Source organism: Artemia sp. Qi Xiang Cuo, chromosome 4 (genome assembly GCF_049724085.1).
Source record: "Artemia sp. Qi Xiang Cuo chromosome 4, ASM4972408v1, whole genome shotgun sequence".
Classification (NCBI taxonomy): domain Eukaryota; kingdom Metazoa; phylum Arthropoda; class Branchiopoda; order Anostraca; family Artemiidae; genus Artemia; species Artemia sp. Qi Xiang Cuo.
The window spans coordinates 72,326,675-72,345,332 of record NC_142797.1 but is presented as its reverse complement, the minus strand read 5'-3'; the positions used below and the strand labels follow the sequence as shown (position 1 = coordinate 72,345,332).

The 18,658-nt window shown below is 36.3% G+C and overlaps 1 long non-coding RNA gene across 1 annotated transcript in view; it reads left to right on the top strand.

The window, feature by feature from the left end:
• The window catches only part of LOC148953403 (uncharacterized), a 46,916-nt gene that overhangs the window by 17,545 nt on the left and 10,713 nt on the right, over window positions 1-18,658 (top strand). Inside the window, exon 2 of the long non-coding RNA XR_016141707.1 lies at window positions 1,488-1,567. This is a non-coding gene — a long non-coding RNA (uncharacterized LOC148953403). The remainder of the gene's footprint in view (window positions 1-1,487; window positions 1,568-18,658) is intronic.

Here is an 18,658-nt window from a genome sequence, read left to right as displayed (position 1 = left end):
TAATATATTAAAAAAAACCGTTTAACATTTTCCATAATGTTTCAGTTTTTGAACATTTTGTTTCTTCAATGAGAGGGGAGGTATATATATATATATATATCGAATATTAGTTATTATTCAAAATATTAAATTTTATAAGACTCAAGGTCTTATCCTTTTATATTATACCAGACAAATACATTAAAATGGTTAGTGCTATGTACGAGAATAATACTGCTGCGGTTAAAGTAGGAAATGAGGTTAGCAGCTGGTTTTGAATTAAATTAGGAGTTAAGCAGGGTTGTGTTTTATCCCCTTTATATGGATCATCCTGATGGACTTTGACTGAGCTTTTAGAGGTTTTGAGAGTTCAGGATGGTAGAATAGGTTTGAAAATTAATGTTAGGAAGACTAAGTCACTAGGCTAGGAATAAGTGAAGATGAAAAGATGACGTTGGGTAACGAAAAAATTTACCAAGGTAAGCTTCACTTACCTTGGTATCATTATTAGTAAAGACAGTGGGAGCATTTAAGATGTTAAAAGTAGAATAGCCAAGGCTCAGTATGTTTTTTCACAGTTAAAAAAGTTTGGAAGAACAGGAAGATAAGTCTGGAAACCAAGATTAGACTATTGAAAAGTACATTGATGACAGTGGTCAAATATGGTTCTGAAGCATGGGCGCTCCGAAAAGCGGATGAAGATTTGCTAGATGTTTTCCAGATATACTTACTAAGGATTGTTCTGGGTACCCAGCTGACTGACCGTATTTCAAATGGTAGGCTGTACGAAAAATGGGGTTCAATACCACTCTCTAAGAATATAATGAAGGAAAGGTTGAGATGGCTAGGGCACGCTGTGCGAATGAAGGATGACAGATTGCTGAAGATTGTCCTTTTTGGCCAACCGTTTAGGGCTAAACGGAAAGCAGGTCATCCTTATCTGGTATGGGAGGACTTCATAAAGAAAGATCTAAAGGAAATGGTAAAATTCTAGGAATGTGTAAAAAGAAGGCTTTGAATAGATTGGGATGGATGTGGAGCATACGTAGCTGTGTTGGTCTCAGGTGGCTTGGTGCTGCGGTTAGTTAGTAGTAGTAGTAGTAAAATTCCTCAGATTTAATGTTACCCATCAAATTTTACGAGCCTGAGGAAATTCATCCAATTTTTGAAAAAGGGGGAAACACAAGGCCGCATCCGGAGGTTACCCTGTTTGAACCCCCACCCCCCTAAATGTATGTTTGAATCGTAAAAACACAACAAAAATGGACATAAACAAATTTTGTATGCGTTTTGAGGTTTTTTGTGTACCCCCCCCCCCGGAGCAAAAATCCTGTATGCACTTCTGGGGAAACACCCCTAAAACATCAAGTGATCTTAATGAAAATCCAACCATTAGATTAAAAAAAGAACAAAGAACTCGATTGTATAGATTTCAAGCTCCTACGTACAAAAATGTGGAATTTTTCATTTTTTTTCAAATTCAACAAAAATGAGGAATTTTTTTACAGGATGGTTGCCCCCGCCTGCACCCATTATACTTTCTCTGTTAAGGACCTTGAAACGAAGATCAGCTCTGCCGGTATGGACGGTAAGGTCCTGTGCTATATTCTTTACACTTTTCTACTGTTACTGTAACTCAACCATTATACAAAGCCGGACCGAGATGCATGTGCTCCAGATATTGTTAAAACATAAGCGACACTAGGTTTTTTCCCTGGTAGTAAAGACAGATTTCTCTTGAACGCGAAACTTGGCATCAAGTAACACTAAATTTTTAAGAATTTAATTTTAAATTAATTTGTAGTAATACATATATAAAAATCGGTAATTAGTATTGTAATGTTATTATTAGATTTTTCTACAAATTACAAGTAGTTTGCAAAGTCTCGAATCGGTTTCAAAGGTATTTTGAGAAAGTTTCTGTGAAAACATGTGTTCCAGGGTTCTCATTGGATATGCCATCAGCGGTACAATAAACGAGGACGTACGAGAATGTGGGCGGAGCTTTTATACGCGCCAAGACTGTAGCAGCGAAATATTAATAAGGCGTGATTTTACTGTATACTGTTTATGTACAGTGGTTCTGTCTGTGATCGGGTTGCGATTTATTCAGCTAAACAAACGATAAAAAAAAGGTTTTGTGACCTTAAATGGACCAAAAATACTTTTCTTTAACTGACATGAAAATTTATTATTAAATACACTGGACAAAAAATATCTTAATAAGGACATCAAATTTGTATTTCGAAAATTGAGTTTCACAAAAAGATTAGTGTTTCAAGAAGTCCATTTTATATTCACCATAGTCTTTTATTTTTCTAAACATTAACAGAAGACAAGAAAAATGAATCGAGACTATAAACAATATAGTGGATTATAATAATTGTTGCGCGATAGAAAAAATACTATTTTTAGAAAAATTATATTTCTGACCCTACGATTTAATTATTCTAATCATGAATTTAAAAACGCACTTCGTCGGTCGGAAAATCTTCATTTATATTTCATGCAAACATATAGACAATGGTTTCTAAAATAAAAATTTTTTTGAATGAACAATGGCAAATCTTAAAGCAGCCTCTGTAGCTTGTTGAAGCAATATTTTGCTTCAACAAGCACTGAAAATACTAAACATTTTCGAGAAAAATAATGAAATTAATTATTTCGAGAAACAATTATTACGAGAAACATTTTCGAGAAAAAATAAACATCTTCATTTATCTTTCATGCAAACATATAGACAATGGTTTCTAAAATAAAAAACTTTTTGAATGAACAATGGCTAATCTTAAAGAGCCTCTGTAGCTTGTTGAAGCAATATTTTGCCAAAAATAAAAAAACTTTTTGAATGAGCAATGGCAAATCTTAAAGCAGCCTCTGTAGCTTGTTGAAGCAATATTTTGCTTCAGAAACCACTTAAAATACTAAACATTTTCAGTGTAGCATAATTACAATTTGGCCTTTAGAGGGCGGTACCAATACTTCATCTGCAACAATTTCATTTAGTTTTACTTGAGTTTTAATTTGTATTTGTATTTTCTTAGGATCTATCTATTATGGTACGATCATTTTCCTGTTACTTACAATGCTTTTATTCTATTCAGAGAATTATACCAATGAAATAGAAATTATCAAAAGGCAAAATATCATAAGCTCCTCTTACCTGAAGAATCTATTTTTTCCAGATACCTCGCTGGCAAAATTTCCAGATACTTCGCTATTCTTCTGTAATTGTTTTTTGGCTATATACCTTGCAAGAATTATTTTCTGACTTCAAACTATCCAAATGCTTTGCTCCCCCGGTAAATACCCCCCTCCCGTGGAAAAGAAGGCTTTCCAAATTTGATATTTTTTTTTTTAATTTTCATAGGGGAAAGGAGTTTTGGTACTTGTGTATAATGGGCAACTCACTCAAGTTTACGCTATGTAAAACTCGAGAACAAACCGGTTTCTTCGTCAGTATTTTTCAGCCTAGCGCGAGACAAGACAAAGACAAGTGACAGAATATATGGCAAATATATAATTTGGGCTATATATGTACACATAAGGGGGGGGGGTTAAAGTAGTTGGACAGTTTGAAGGCAGAAAACAATTCTTTTTTGACATGGCAACTAAAAAATTAGAGAATATCGAGTTATCTGGAAATTTTGTTAACTAAAAAAAAAATATCCAGTATAAAGTAAATGTAATGTTTCATTTAACTGTTTTTTTCCAGGTGGTAAGTGTTTTTTTTTTCAATGACCGTTTTTCCAAGTGTTAAATACTATTATCAGCTTAATGTAGTGATTCATTTAAGTGTCTTATGATGATTGCGGATAAAAGTTTATGTTATTTGTGCCTTTCATTTATGTTATTTTACAATGTTCATGACCAATTCTTGAAGTAAATAGACAATGAACATAGACAAGTCTTCTTCATGGTTTGCCACTGGCTGATAAAATCCTCGTTTTTTCACCCGCTTTTGATTTTATTTTTCATTTTGTTAGCTTCTTTCCTCTCTGAGTTTCATTTGACAATTCTTGAAGCAACCTGTGTAATTAGCAAAAGCAATATTTTGAACTATGATATGATAAACAAATGATGTTCTGGAAGTTTCAACAACATATGCCTAAAAGTGAGAATTCATGGATAATAATTTAGGGTATATCAAACTAATAAAACTTGACTGATTGTCTAAATATATTGGCGCCAACTATTGGAATTTACGGTAATTTTCAACTTCTTAACGTTATAATTTAAAAAAACAAAATTTTTCTGAAGGAAATAAAGAACGAAGTTGAAACTTAAAATATAACGTATATCAATAAGACTAGTAAAAATAAACCAACTAATTGTATGTCCATATGTTTTTAGAAATATGGAAAACTAGAGTATTACTAAAATTGCCAAAATATATGGGAATGTTGGTACAGTAAAAGCAAACCGATTAAGGACACTTTTTACAGTAAGACATGATCCATTTTAGGATTATTGCTTTTTTTTCGTTTAATTTGGTATCACTTCTGCATAGTGTATCAGTCCAAGGATTGGCTCAGAAAATGAAATATCATGATTAGTTTGTCGTTAAATCGGAAGATAAGACATTTTGATAGTATTAGGGCTATAGACTAGTTTTAGAATTTGTATCATAACTATCAAACACGTTTTTTTTTACTTTTGATTACTATGGGCTTTGGTTCACTCTTTGCTAGGTTGCAGCTAATGTTAAATCCCTCGTAGAATCCCTAAATGGAAAGCCCTTCCCACATAAAATACCCACCCCCACCAGAAATCAGCCCCATAGAGAATTTCTCCCCTAGAAAATTCCCCCACCGAAAGATCCTCTAGACAATTCCAGCCCGGTGAAAATTTCCTCCGGATAATTACCCTTAACATCTCCACATATAAAATTGAGTCATCAAAGAGAAAGTAAGAGAAATCAAAAGAATTTCGTATAGGAATTCTTGCACATTCCCCTGTGTAAGATTTCCCTGAAAAGTTCACCGCCCGGAAACATCCCTCCCCCACGGACAATTCCTCCCGTTGAAAATTCCTCTAGCAGAAAATCCCCCCCCCCTTTAAAAACTGTCTATTCTTCCCAATAAAAAATTCTATGCGTAAACAATGGGCGAAATTCATAACTTACAGACCTTTCCCCAGGGGCTATGGGGGGAATTTGATATCCAAAGGCATAGTTATTGGACCTTTCAAATATACTTAGCAAAATGGTTATCTGAAAACCTTGATCGAACGACTTTGGGGGAGCTAGTAGCGCTATGATCTTTTCGGTTACACAAGAAGGGCACTAGAACTGTTAATTTCCGTTTTGTAGAGTTTCGATTACTACTGAGCCGAGTCGCTCCTTATTTAAAGTTCGCTACCACGAAATGTCTGATAAATCAGTTGCTAGTTTAGCCTATATATTTTCAAACTCTAATGGGAACAAAATATGAGACAGAAACTGCATTTTGACATCCCCCTCTCTCTTTCCCTATAGTAAGATTAAAAATATTGTAATTTTTGAAACGTTTTGTCCCTTCTCTTATCCCTTTTCTTCCCTAGATACATATTCAATCCATTTATGGGTAATTCTCTAGGATTTTGTTTTTTACTTTCTCAAACTACAGCAATCAATTCACTCAGATTTACGACGGTCGATGTATAATGTACTATATGTGTACTGATTAAATCCTGGAAAATTTGAGATATTCTAAAGAAATAGTAAAAATTCGAGATTTCAAGGGGACTTGCCCTAAGGCTTTATTCAATACAAGCCCGATAATACTTTGACATGTGGAAGGCTTAATTTCAAAAGACGATAACAACATTAACGTTACTATTTTAAATTTTGAACCCCCTGGCTTTCTTGTTTATGGGCGTGATTCGTACTCTCGCCTCTGGAAGGTTGAGTTATAGAAGATGACAAAAAACTAAAGTCAAAATTTTGGAAGAGGATGACTGCTCAGTTCTTATCCTTGTCAACCCCTGTCCTCTTTTCTATTTGTTCATCTATTCCGTAAGCATATTCTTGACGGGCTGGCAATGGGGAAGTGGCTTTGCTGTTCATGGATCAAGTTGGGGTAAAAATGAAAGTTTGACAGAAGCTATCTACAAGTCTGAAATGTGTTTGAAAAGAGATAAAGGCTTTTCTCCTTTAGTCAAAATTTCTCTAATGGCTGACAGGAAGAAGCAAGCAATGCAAAAAAGCCTTTCTGTCTTGGACCTCTTAGCTAGCGTGATGTGGTTTTCCACTTTGGTAGAAGTTGAAGTTTACTACGCTAAGGCTGCCAAAACCTTTTTGGGGCTGAAGTTTCAACATGAGTAAAAGAAACATACTTTTGGTGTTGGATACTTTTGAAGGATACTTCGTTGGTGCCTCTCCGGCACCAACGAAAATGAGCAAGACGCTATAAAAAGTAAAGAAAATGAGCAAGACGCTAAAACGAGAAAAACCTCTAGCTGTTATAAGAGAAAAACGTGAAAAAAAGCATCTGAAGGTTTTCGTGCCTAAAGGCAAAAAAACAAAATTAAAAATGTTTGGTTGAAAAAAAGTGTTCATGTTTTACATGTTTTAAAAACGTGGCCTTTTTAGACCTAAAAGTTTCCAGATGTCACTCAAGGGGAAGACGTGTAAAAAAAAGAAGAAAAAAAGTAAAAATCCCCTTTGGCAACCCTATATCACCAGCGGTGGGGTGTGCCATGATTGATGACACAAGTAGCGGTCAGAGATATATTTCAGCTGGCGGAAAGTAGGAAACCCCTTCAGCTAGCGTCAGATATGAATATCATTTCGTCTAAATGTAGGAGGCGTAGACAAGGCACAAGCTTCTTCTTAAGAAAAATTAAAAATTTCAAATTAATTTATTTAACATAAAAAAATACAAACAAATTTACAGCAGCCATATACAAAAACCCGAAGGTTTGTTTACGATGGCTGCAAATGCATTATTATAATGCTGTACGTCCACATAAAAACTATCTCTTTACGGGGAAAAATCAGCACTTGAACTAAATCAACATATAGGACATATCCTACTCTAAAAGGATTACACTCTAGTAATCGCAAGTGAGAAATATCACATATCATCCTTAAAACATACACTCAAAAAAAAAAAAAAGAAAAAAAAAAAAGTAAAAAAGAGAGAGATATACATCTAACTAAATCAACTATGACAAAATCAATATGTATCAGCTAGACTATAGAGCCGACTCCGTGTGCTTTGGCTGGGTAATTTCGCGAAGATGCGACCATTATCTGTCCAAACAATTTTCATACCAAACAATCAAATTCAAAAATCTAATCATTGAGATTATAACCCAAAAGGTAACGCATCAATCTACTCTTTAGCTGGCTTACATTATCAACTTCTCTAATAGCATCCGGGAAGGAATTCCACACCCCCGGTCCCGCAAAACGAGGCAGAAACGCATTAAGTTGAGTTTTCCGGAGCTCAAATGCAAGGTCACTCGCATGTCTAGTTTCATAACCGTGGTAAGAGGAATTGGCTTTAAAAATTTCCCAAAATACCTCTGGTGAATACTTATTCAAACATTAATAAATAAAAATTGCTAACTGGTAATCCCACAACTGATAAATACTGAAAATTTTCAAACTTGTAAAGCAATTCAACGTGCTATTTTCAAACTGAATGTAATTACCTAAAATACGAACTATTTTATTCTGTAAAATTTGGACCTTTCTAAAACTTGAAATAAAACTACTAGTCCATAGCATACAACCATATGATAAATAAGGGCTAACAATAGAATGATAAAGTAAAAGTAAAACATTGGACGGTAGTTGATTTTTCAGTCTTCTTATCACACTCAACCCTCTTAAAATCTTAACTGCCACAAGATCGCAATGTGATTTCCAACTTAAATTAAAATCAAGACTAAAGCCCAAATATTTAACACTATTTACATGCTTTAAAAATTCACCGTTAAAAACAATTTTATTATCTAAAACACATGAAACTCCATTTCTACAAAATGTCACGAAATTTGTTTTTGAAATATTCACTGCCAAATAACTAGAATTTGTAAAACTTATCAATTCAGCGAGGGCCTTATTTGTCTTCTCAATTAATTGGTTCAGACAAGTAGATGTAATCGTAAGCACCGTGTCATCAGCAAAAGACGTTATAAGTGCACTCTGATATATAAAAACGCATGGTATCAATGCAAATTAGATAAAGAAGTGGGCCAAGCACTGAAGCCTGAGGCACACCAGAATTAACGATAAAAGTTTTTGAAATAGAATTTTTAATAGAGACTCGAATAATACGCTGGTTAAGATAAGATTCAAACCATTTCAGAATAACCCCTTGGATCCCTAAGCGGCTTAGCCTATTTAATAAAATTTTATGAACCACCGTATCAAAAGCCTTTCTAAAGTCTATAAATACTGAAAGTACCAGTACACTTTTTTCGAGAGCACCATTGATGAAATCTGTTAGGTGCTGGACTGCATGTATTGCAGAGTGGTTTCTCCTGAATCCAAACTGGGTATCACTAAGAAAACCGTAAGTAGTCAGATGGTTATAAAGTCGTCGATGCATCACTTTTTCATACAGCTTAGCAAATAGGGGCAATATTGAAATCGGCCTCCAATTACACGGATCAGTTTTTGAACTCCCTTTGTGAAGCGGAATAACTTTAGCCTCTTTCAGACGAGTAGGAAATTCACCTTTCTTCAAAGAAAGGTTAATCAAATAAACAATACAAGGCAACAAATATACCATAACATGCTTGAACACTTTCAGATTAATTCCATCATTCCCTGAAGAACTTGATTTTACATATCCTTATTAGGCTATCTGTTTTAATTCTTCAACGTTAGTTTCATCTGCAGATAGGGACAGTCCAACTCCTCTTTCATCACGGAATGTCTCATTAATTTAACTATTTTCATCGTACGGATTTTCACTTGTTGGTTCACCAATCCTAGAAAAATATTCACCAAACAAATTAGCCACCTCTTCATTTCCATTAACAAATTTACCATCAAAGATCAGACTAGCAGGAATCTCGGTCTCTTTCTTCTTATTTACGATTTCGTTTATAATATTCCAAGTCGTGTTCGTATTGCCTTTGTTTTCCTTAAATTTCTCTCCATAATATTCGCGGATGCATGACCGCCTTAGCCGATTTACTTTATTATGGATTTGTCTAAATTCAGTTAGATCTTGACTATGGTTACTATTTAAGTAACTCAAATACAATGTATTTCTCCTTCTAATTAAGTCAAGTAGCTCTATAGTTACCCAAGGTTTTCGGGGTTTCTTTTTCCTCACCTTTATGCTCTTTACTGGGCAAGTTCTCTCAAATATTGGCTGCAATATGTCCATGAACTTATCGAATGCCACAGAAGCACTTTCAGATTCTTCATAAACTGGTTTCCATGACACGATACTTATTTCCTCTCTAAACTTCTGTAGGTTCTCTTTTTTTAGTTGCCTTTTTTTAACCTTTGTCCTGTTCTGCTTTATTGCATAATCATATGAAGTCAGAGCTACTATAGGAAAGCGATCGGAAGCATCACTTACTATATCGTCATTATTACGGTCATGTAATGCCTGAGAGCACATGAAAATACTGTTAATATATGTAGCTGACTGTCCTGTTACACGAGTCAGAATCCCAACTAATGGATAAAAATCATAACTAGAGAAAAGGTTTAAAAAATCCAAATTCATTGTATAAACTTAAAAGATCAAAATTAAAATCCCCCATGCAAATTCACTCCAGATTACTCAATTCTACTGCATCTATTAAACTACTAAAACCATTTTCAAACTCCTCCCAAACTGTACTCGGTGGCTTATAAACCTCAGAAATCAATATATTTTTTCCACCAACTTCCAGCTCAAGAGTAAGAGATTCCACCTTACCTTCTATCCAAACTGATAGGTCTTCCCTTATTTTAGCAACAAAATGGTCCTTAACCAAAATTGCCAAACCTCCACGTCCCATTCTTTCTCTATTCCTTACAATAAGCCTGTATCCTGGAAAATTATATAGCGACAGAACACGCTCAGAAGTTAAAAAGTTTCACAAAGGCCAATTATAGCAAATTTACTATTCACATTATCAATTAACTGGAGAATTTCATAATACATTGAAGTTACATGGCAATTCCAATGACAGAGGCAAAACGATCTTGCATTCACCTCTAATCCTGAAGAAATCACATCCACATAACAACTATCTCTTTGCGGGGAAAAATCAGCATTTATACTTTCTGGAAGTAAGTCATCATAAAGAACATCTCCCACTCTAAAAGGATTACTCTCTAGAAAACGCAAGTGAGAAATATCACCCATTATCCTTACAAAATCCACTCAACTCAACTATGAAAAATTCAGTAAGTATCAGCTAGGCTATAGAGCCGACGCGGAAAAGTTTCTTGGCTAGCTTTTGAAGCAACGGCAAGCCAATCCTCTCTGCTTCTAGCCGGGACCGTTGACACCCTCGAGTGTGTCTTCCGCTCTTCGCAGTTGTCCTCGCTGGGAGGATCATCCCACTTGGCATCACGGCGTCACCAAGCAATTTATCCCATTACTGGGGGTGAGTTTAACGTCTTCGGGACATATCCACGCGCCGGTGGGCCCAGCAAGATCGCTATCAGAGGGAACAAGGCACAAGCAATGGATTGAAAATGACATGGTTTTACAAGAGACATTTTTTACGATCATGTCAGGTTTGTGGTCTGCCAGACGGCTTGCAAGGGGTAAACCGTACGATTAGAAGAGGCTGTAAAGGAACCTTATGCAGGGAGTCGGAAGCGTTTGAAACTCAAATTGGTGTTCCCTTCAAAAATAAAAATCTAATCCTTTCGACCCTAAAGTCGTTTTTGAGGTTCAACTTACTTTACAGAAAAATTGCAAGTTTTCCTTGAAAGGAGCATAACAGTTGGTCTTCTGTGCTGTCCCCTTTTGGAAAGTTTCTGTTCTCTAGCGTCTCTCTAAAAATGGTAATAGCTTGTGGGGTGAAACTGTGTCAATCTAAATAAAAGGGGGACTAAAACTGACAATTTTTGTGACATAAAGGTGGTCAGGAACCCATTTTTGTTCATTTCATGGTCAGTGTTACTAGAAGCTTCAGTAGAAGATGTCGCAACAAAAAACCAAATGTGTAAATATTTCTAAGAAATGATATCAAAGATATATCAACAAAATTACTTCAAAAATGTGTTTTTTTAATTTAGATTTGCTTTTAAAAGGGCACTGGTTCAAAAAACTAATTCGTAACCCCCTAAAAAAGCCGACAGAACGCGAAAATTATGCTCTGGCAATACTGGTGATGGTTTCCATAGATATACTGACTTTTAAGACTGTGTGTGTGTTTGCGGGAGGGGGGTTTGTGGGAGGGGGGGGGGTCCTAAGCAAAATTAAACCAATTGGAAAAGTCATCTTAGACCTGAACAAATCTTACTACGTTTGTTATCAGTAAACTTTATTATTTCCTTGGAGTTTTGACGTCGCCAAGTTGTGCCTAGCCTACATCATGAATGTAAAACAAGTATTGCAACGTGCGTGGTGATACTCTTGTTTCCCAAGGTTCATTTCCTAATTAGCACAATTCAGTCGTCTCGTCAGGCTTATAAATGGGAAACAGGTGCCTTTTAAATAAAATAAGTTTGTTTTTAAGGGCACTAGTTCATGAAATTATACGGGGGGGGCATATTCGATTTTTTAATGATTATGTTACTGTGGTTGTCCTAAATTTGGTTAGTGTCGACGTTCACCGGGGAATGTCTGAAGTTCGCGGGTCAGCTTTTTCTGTCTTATGCAAGATTGGATGGTAAAAGTTATGGTTAGGCTAGGTTGGATTAGGTTATGTTACATTATATATCTCAGAAACGAATATCTAACTTAAGCTGTCACCGGAATAAAACGGACCTTAATTAAAAAACACGCCTTGTAAATGTTATGCGAACTTTGTATGAATAGAGTATTATTAATAAATTGTTAAGGTATTGTAACAATTAATAAATTGTTAAGGTAATTTTTAAGGTCCAAAGTCAATTTCCTTCCAAAATTATTGGCTGTCAAATAATTAAAGTTACGACTCTGAACCTATTTTCAATAAAAAGTCCGTAGGGTAATCAAATAACTACATAATAAAAAATACAAGTTCAAAAGTTCAAGTTCAAAAATGTTGATTATGATAAGTCCGTAGGCAATCACAATTGAGTTTGTTTTCTAGACTGACTTTACTATCCAGAAATTTTTTTTATAAATTCCTGGAGGTGAAGCTCTTGCTTAACTTTTTTGTCCGTTCCAGGTTCCCGCTGCAGTTATTTTTGGACAACCTAGAGCGAAAAAGTTACGAAAAGTAACTTTTTATTTTAATCCGACTATTTATTTACAGATACAGGTCTTAGATTTCGGAATCTGATAATAAAGATTGAACCTTACTTTTTTGATGATCGAGCTGGAAAGAAATCAATCCCTTCTCGCTCTTCGTATGGGAAAAGTTCATGTTTTACTGAAAATAATCCATGGGAAAAAGTTAAAATTCCAAGTCATGACTTGGAAATTTTCTGTTTTCATGGATTTTCCACGGTCGTTATGGCCTCGCCCCGGCCACTTAGCGTGTCCCGAGGTTGCGACAGGAGAACGTACTAAAGATATGTAGGGTACCTCCATAGGAGGCACTGACCAAGGGGGACCTTGTCCCTGGGGGTCCATAATAGAAGATGGGGCACCCTCACCTGGAGTCATAAATACAGGCGGAGGAGGAAGCAAGTCCCTCAAATGTACGCTCAAAAGGGCCTACTGGTTTTTTCCACAAGTCCCATGACTTACAGACCTTCTCCCAGTAATGGGTTAAATTGCATGTTGATGCAGAACACCATCGCGGGATGATCCTCTATAGAAGGACAACGGAGGTAGGGCGTAAGATCCAGATTTATGGACAACGGCCTCTGCAAAGGGCTGCCTCGACCCTTTCGAGGTACCTGCAAGACTGGGGACCTTGCGGTCAACTTTATCCTCACTTGAAGAGTGGCGCCGCTCGAGGAAATTATAGCCTAGTAAACGACACAGCATTCGCACGGGATTCTGACTAATGGATAATTCTTCTGGGCTTGGTATGTTTTGACGGGCGTCTTCGGGCTGAAAAACCTCTTCCTAGCTGATTTATCTGTTATGGGCAGCCTCCCTATAGTAGCATAATATTTGTAGGCATGAATATATAATGAGTCGGAGTTTGGTTGTTTGGAGGTTTTGCAAGTTCAGGGTGCTAAAATAGGTTTGAAAATTAATGTTAAAAAGACTAAGTCACTAAGGCTAGGAATAAGTGAAGATGAAATTGTGACGCTGGATAATGAAAAAATTGATCAAGTGGGCAGATTCACCTACCTTGGCAGTATAGTTGGTGAAGATGGTGGGAGCAGTGAAGATTGTAAAAGTAGAATAGGCAAGGCTTAAGGTGTTTTCTCACAGTTAAAAAAAGTTTGGAAGAATAGGAAGATAAGTATGCAAACCAAGATTAGAATATTAGAAGCTACAGTGATGACAGTGGTCAAACATGGCTCTGAAGCATGGGCGCTCAGAAAAACTGATGAAGATTTGCTAGATGTTTTCCAGAGAAATTGCTTAAGGATTGTTCTGGGTACCCGGCTGACTGACCGTATTTCAAATAATAGGCTATACGAAAAATGTGGTTCAATATCGCTCTCTAGGGCTATAATGAAAGAAAGTGGCTAGGGCACGTTGTGCGGATGAAGGATGACAGATTGCCGAAGATTGTTCTTTTCGGCCAACCGTCTAGGGCTAAACAGAAAGCAGGTCGTCCTCGTCTGGGGTGGGAGGACGTCATAAAGAAAGATTTCAAGGAAATGGGAACTTCGTAGGCGGGTGTGAAAAGGGAGGATTTAAATAGATTGGTTTGGAGGAGGAGCGTGCGTAGCTGCGTTGGCCTCAGGCGGCTTGGTGCTGCGGTGAGTTGTTAGTAGTACTAGTAGTAGCTACTGTTGCAACCATGATCACCATAGATTTGTTTCGCAATAAACTTTACTTTTAATATTAACCGCAATAAAAGTTACCATTCGTGAATCAGTGTCGGTTGGTAATTTCTTTTTCAATTGGCAGTTTTTTTTTCAAAACCCGTTTTCAACTTTTTGTTACTATAGACTGTGGTTTGCTCTTTACTAAGTTGCAGTAACTGCTGCATTCATGATAGGATAGAAGTTATAAAATCATGATTAAAAAAATATCCGATACGAACCTGCCCGATACCAGTACTTACGATACCAATTCGCCCGATACCGATACTTCCGATGTCGCGTGCGACTCTTTCCCCAGGGGTTGTGGAGGGTCATATCATTATCTAAACCATAATTGTCGGATCTTTGAACTATGTTCATGATAGGATAGAAGTCACAAAACCATGATTTAAAAAAATCCGATACGAGCTTGCCCGATACCGATTCGCACAATACCAATTCGCCCGATACCAATACTTCCGATGCCGCGTGCGGCTCTTTCCCCAGGGATTGTGGAGGGTCATATCATTATCTAAACCATAGTTGTCGGACCTTTGAAGTATGTTGAACAAAATGACCATCTCAAAATTTTGATCAGACGACACTGGCGGGGAGGGGGTATTTTGGGGAGAGGGCTAGGTACCCTCCAATCTTTTTGGTCACTTAAAAAGGGTACTAGAAGATCTAATTTCCAATCGATTGAGTCATTAAACATTTCTCTCTATGAAGTTCTAGTCACCCCCTAGCCCTGATAAAATAAAATAAAATAGGACACATCAGTGCTACCCATGCAAAAAAAAGTCATTTCCTTGTTGTTCAAGGTGGGGGACTGTAATCATCCTATCTAAGGTTTTCGATCATGCTTATTCCAATGGTGCACTTAATATTTCAACACCATTTTTGAGAGGTTTCAGGCTCTTTTGCAACTACAGCTACAACTAGACCCCGGCGCCGCGCCGATGAGGGAAGACCGACAGCGGCGGGGCCAAAAACAGCACGTCACGCCGCCGGTAAGATGTCAGCGGCGCGCCACCGGTGCGATCAATGTTGGCCGCAAACAATAATATTTTCATCAGTCTTTCTCAAATCACAGCTTAAATTTACAACAGATTCGAGCCTATTCATGAGTTCAAAAATTCAAAAGTCGCTGGCTGGAAACTGATCTTCTTCGTTATTCATCAAGAGAAGTAGAAATCTGGTAGAAACGAAATGGCTGTGGTGTTTTTGAACCCTTGCATAATACGAGTAGTTGAAGTATCTATTAGCTATGTATTCTTAACATAAATAATTATCAAAATTAGTAGTTTTTTTCATCGAGCATTACTGCATACAAAACATCAAATACCGTATATCAAAAATCGTCAGTTATCTGGTTAAAAACTTTGAATATAACTTTGAACTCAAAAGCTTAATTTTTTCATAATGCCCTTTGCCTCTATCTGTTTCGTCACCTTTAAAACAGTTGAAATGGGCGACTTTGATATTGATTATTTTTTTTGCTCTTTTGAATTCCTAAAAAGTTTTCTTGTAGTCTGGTTTTTAATTCAGACTTAAAAAGTCTGGTTTTTAATAACAACTTAAAAAAAATACATTTTAAAGTTTTTTTTTTTTTGGTTCCTTTATAGAATATATGTCATGTGGGCTAAGGCTGAACCGCTGCTTTTTTATTGCTTTTGGCTGCTGTTTTGGATATTATTCATTTTTCTTTTGGGGATTCATTCCAAATTATAAACTGAAAAATACCTAATATCAGTCAAATTATAAACTGCATTTAAAAGGAGTAAATTTATCAAATTGAAAAATACATGATTATCACTTCACATGAGAACTCTTCAATTACAATGAAACAAAAAACAGCTAATGGTTTATTCGGTAAGAAGAAAAATGAAGTGCCAGCTATTTTCTTAGGTAAAAAATGAAAAGTTCATCCGTTTTAAATGTAATTAATGAAATACTGTGCAGACTGAAGTAGCTCCAGGAAGATGTTGAGATTTTCATCCTAGATCGTCACTTTTAATCCAAGCAGTATGTTAGGACACTTAGTATCAGTTATTGAGTTTAAGCTTTGATTTCCAAATGCTCACAAAAATTACCAAATTTAAGAAAGTCGCAACAATAAGTCACCTGTGGTCAAGATACTCAAAGACTCCTCTTTGATCCCCACCCAGGCTCAAAGCTTCTGCTACGGTCATTTCCATGGAAATCTCCAAAGCGTGTCTTATTAAAATAGCTTTCAAGCGTAGTTAGGGGTATTTAGCCTTTTTTGCTTTTCTTCAAAGCTTCTGGTGAAAAAAGTGTTATAATACTCCAAATGTTACATTTGTAATATTTGTGCAAATTTTTGGTAATCATTTGTGGGGTGATAGAATTTTTTTAACCACTGTAGATACGTAAGGACGTTGCAACATCTAGTGCCCTGAGGTCATAAGCCTGTCAAAGACTCCTCTTTGAACCTCCCAAATTGAAAGCTTTTACTATGACCTGGCCTTTTAATGTAACTTGGGCACTGGACCAAGGGCGCCATTGTCAGTGCGCAACGTTAGGTCGGGATGCCGATATCGATTTCGTCACACCAATTCGTTTTAGTATGAATCTGCCTGGCACTTATGAATGAATGTTTTCAAAGTAAACCCGTTTCATCAATAAGAAAAAAACAGGTTGGACGCATATGTCCCTTTCCCTTTGGACAATAAAGCCATGCAAGTGCTGTATCAAGTATAACTCACGAAAATCTTGTTGATTTTTGTCAACTTTTATACTTTTTGGCATCCCTGCTTTCAATAATAAAAAAAACAAGGTACTATCGCTTAATTATAATAACTCCATATGCCCCCCCCTCTTGATACCATCTTGATAGGATACAGTCTCTGCTTTAAATAAAAAAATAACTTATTAGTTTATTATTAACAAAATCGAGGTATTATCACTTAAATTTGATAGCTCACTACCCCCCCCCCCACCCTCTTCTGGATACCACCTTGATAGGATGCCGTCTCTGCTTTAAATTAAAATAAAATAAAATTTTTGGGATCCCTGCTTTCAATAAAAAAAATTGAGATATTATCATTTAAATGTAATACCTCCCTACCCCTCCCCCCTTCTAGAAAAAAATATGCAAACTTACAATTCAGCTGTAGAAACAATCTGTCGGCTATTAATTTCAAAATCCAACTGAAGGCCGAAGCTTGTATAGTAGTGAATGCGTTCTATAATTCTATTCGACTATAAAAATAAAATTCTTGACTACGAACGATGTAAGAAATAGCGATTGGGAAACTGCATTTGAAATGATTTAAACTCATTTCATAAAGACGATACTTTTTTTGTCAGCATATGAAGAACTGTGTGTATTGCAATATTTGCAATTGCATATTGCATCTGTCTAGTTTTTATTCAAAGTAAGAAAAGAGACGAAAATTAATGAACAAGGGAGTAGGGAAGAATTATGGTATGCAAAGTAATATTTGGCAGGGAAAGTCACTGATGATAAATCTCTAGGGGTGGCACCGTGATTGCGTTATTTTCAGGGATTCGGGGAACCAAATTCTTTTTCGGGATGACGCATAGATTTTCGGGGAAATTCCCAAAAGTTCGGGGATACTGCAAACCCTGCTTAATTTCTAATCAGGAAAATTGAAATACTAAACCACACGAGAAGGAAAAGCTCCGGCTTTGCGGTTGACGTAATAAAGAATTGCCGCAAAAGTAATTTAAAGTCGACCGAACGCCACCGCCTCTGCCGGCGGCGGTGTGCCTGCGGCGCGCCGGCGGCGTTACGATATTTTGGCGACTTTCAACCGGGCCTCTTGTCGGTGGCGTGCGGTCGATCCGCCGGCACGGCGCCGGGGTCTAGCTGCAACCATGAATGGTAAAAGGAAAAATATTGAAAGTATGTTATATTTTCAGTAGATCGAAAATGACGCTCGACGAATGAGTAATGGAAATTTTAAAACTTTCCTTTAATTTTCTGTAGGCTTCTTAAGTACGTTTCTGCTCCTAAGTCAATATACGATACGTTTTTTTGGTTGGGTTTTGTGTTTTCAATGAAGTGCTAGTTTTTCGAAATCCTAAAAATTAGGGTTTAAGTTTCATCTTGGCCCTTTACCATAAGAAAAACTTTGTTTTTCATTTTAATCAAAGAAAAGTTGAGCGCCAAAAGACTAGCGTCTTATCCGGAAGCCAATTTGACTGACACTAGGAAATGTGACATAACAAATCGTAAAACAAATCTTTCGTTTTTTAAATAATTCACTGAAAAATCGTTCAATTCAATTCCAACCTTGCAATTTATTCCCGGAAATATTTAGCATATGCATTTAGGTTAAACTGGATAGTAGACTTCCGACATATCAGACGCTCAATTTACTAAGCGCTAAAAATGTCCTTAATCTAAATAATCCTTAACCTAATTAAATAAAAAACAAGTCTTTTTAAAAAAAAAGCAAGGAGCAACGTTAAAACTTCAAACGAACGAAATTTATTTCGTATGTGAGGGGGGCTACCCCTTCCTCAACTCACACTGTACGGTAAAGTTTGTCTTTTTGTTACAATTCATTAAGAAAATCTGCTCAAACACAAATACCATTGAATTTGAATGAGACAGGTGGAACAAAAACAACAAAAAAAGGAAAAAACTTTAAACAATAAAATTCTGAACATTTCGACTCCACCTCAGGGACCCTTTATCAAGGGTGAAAAAAGTTAAAT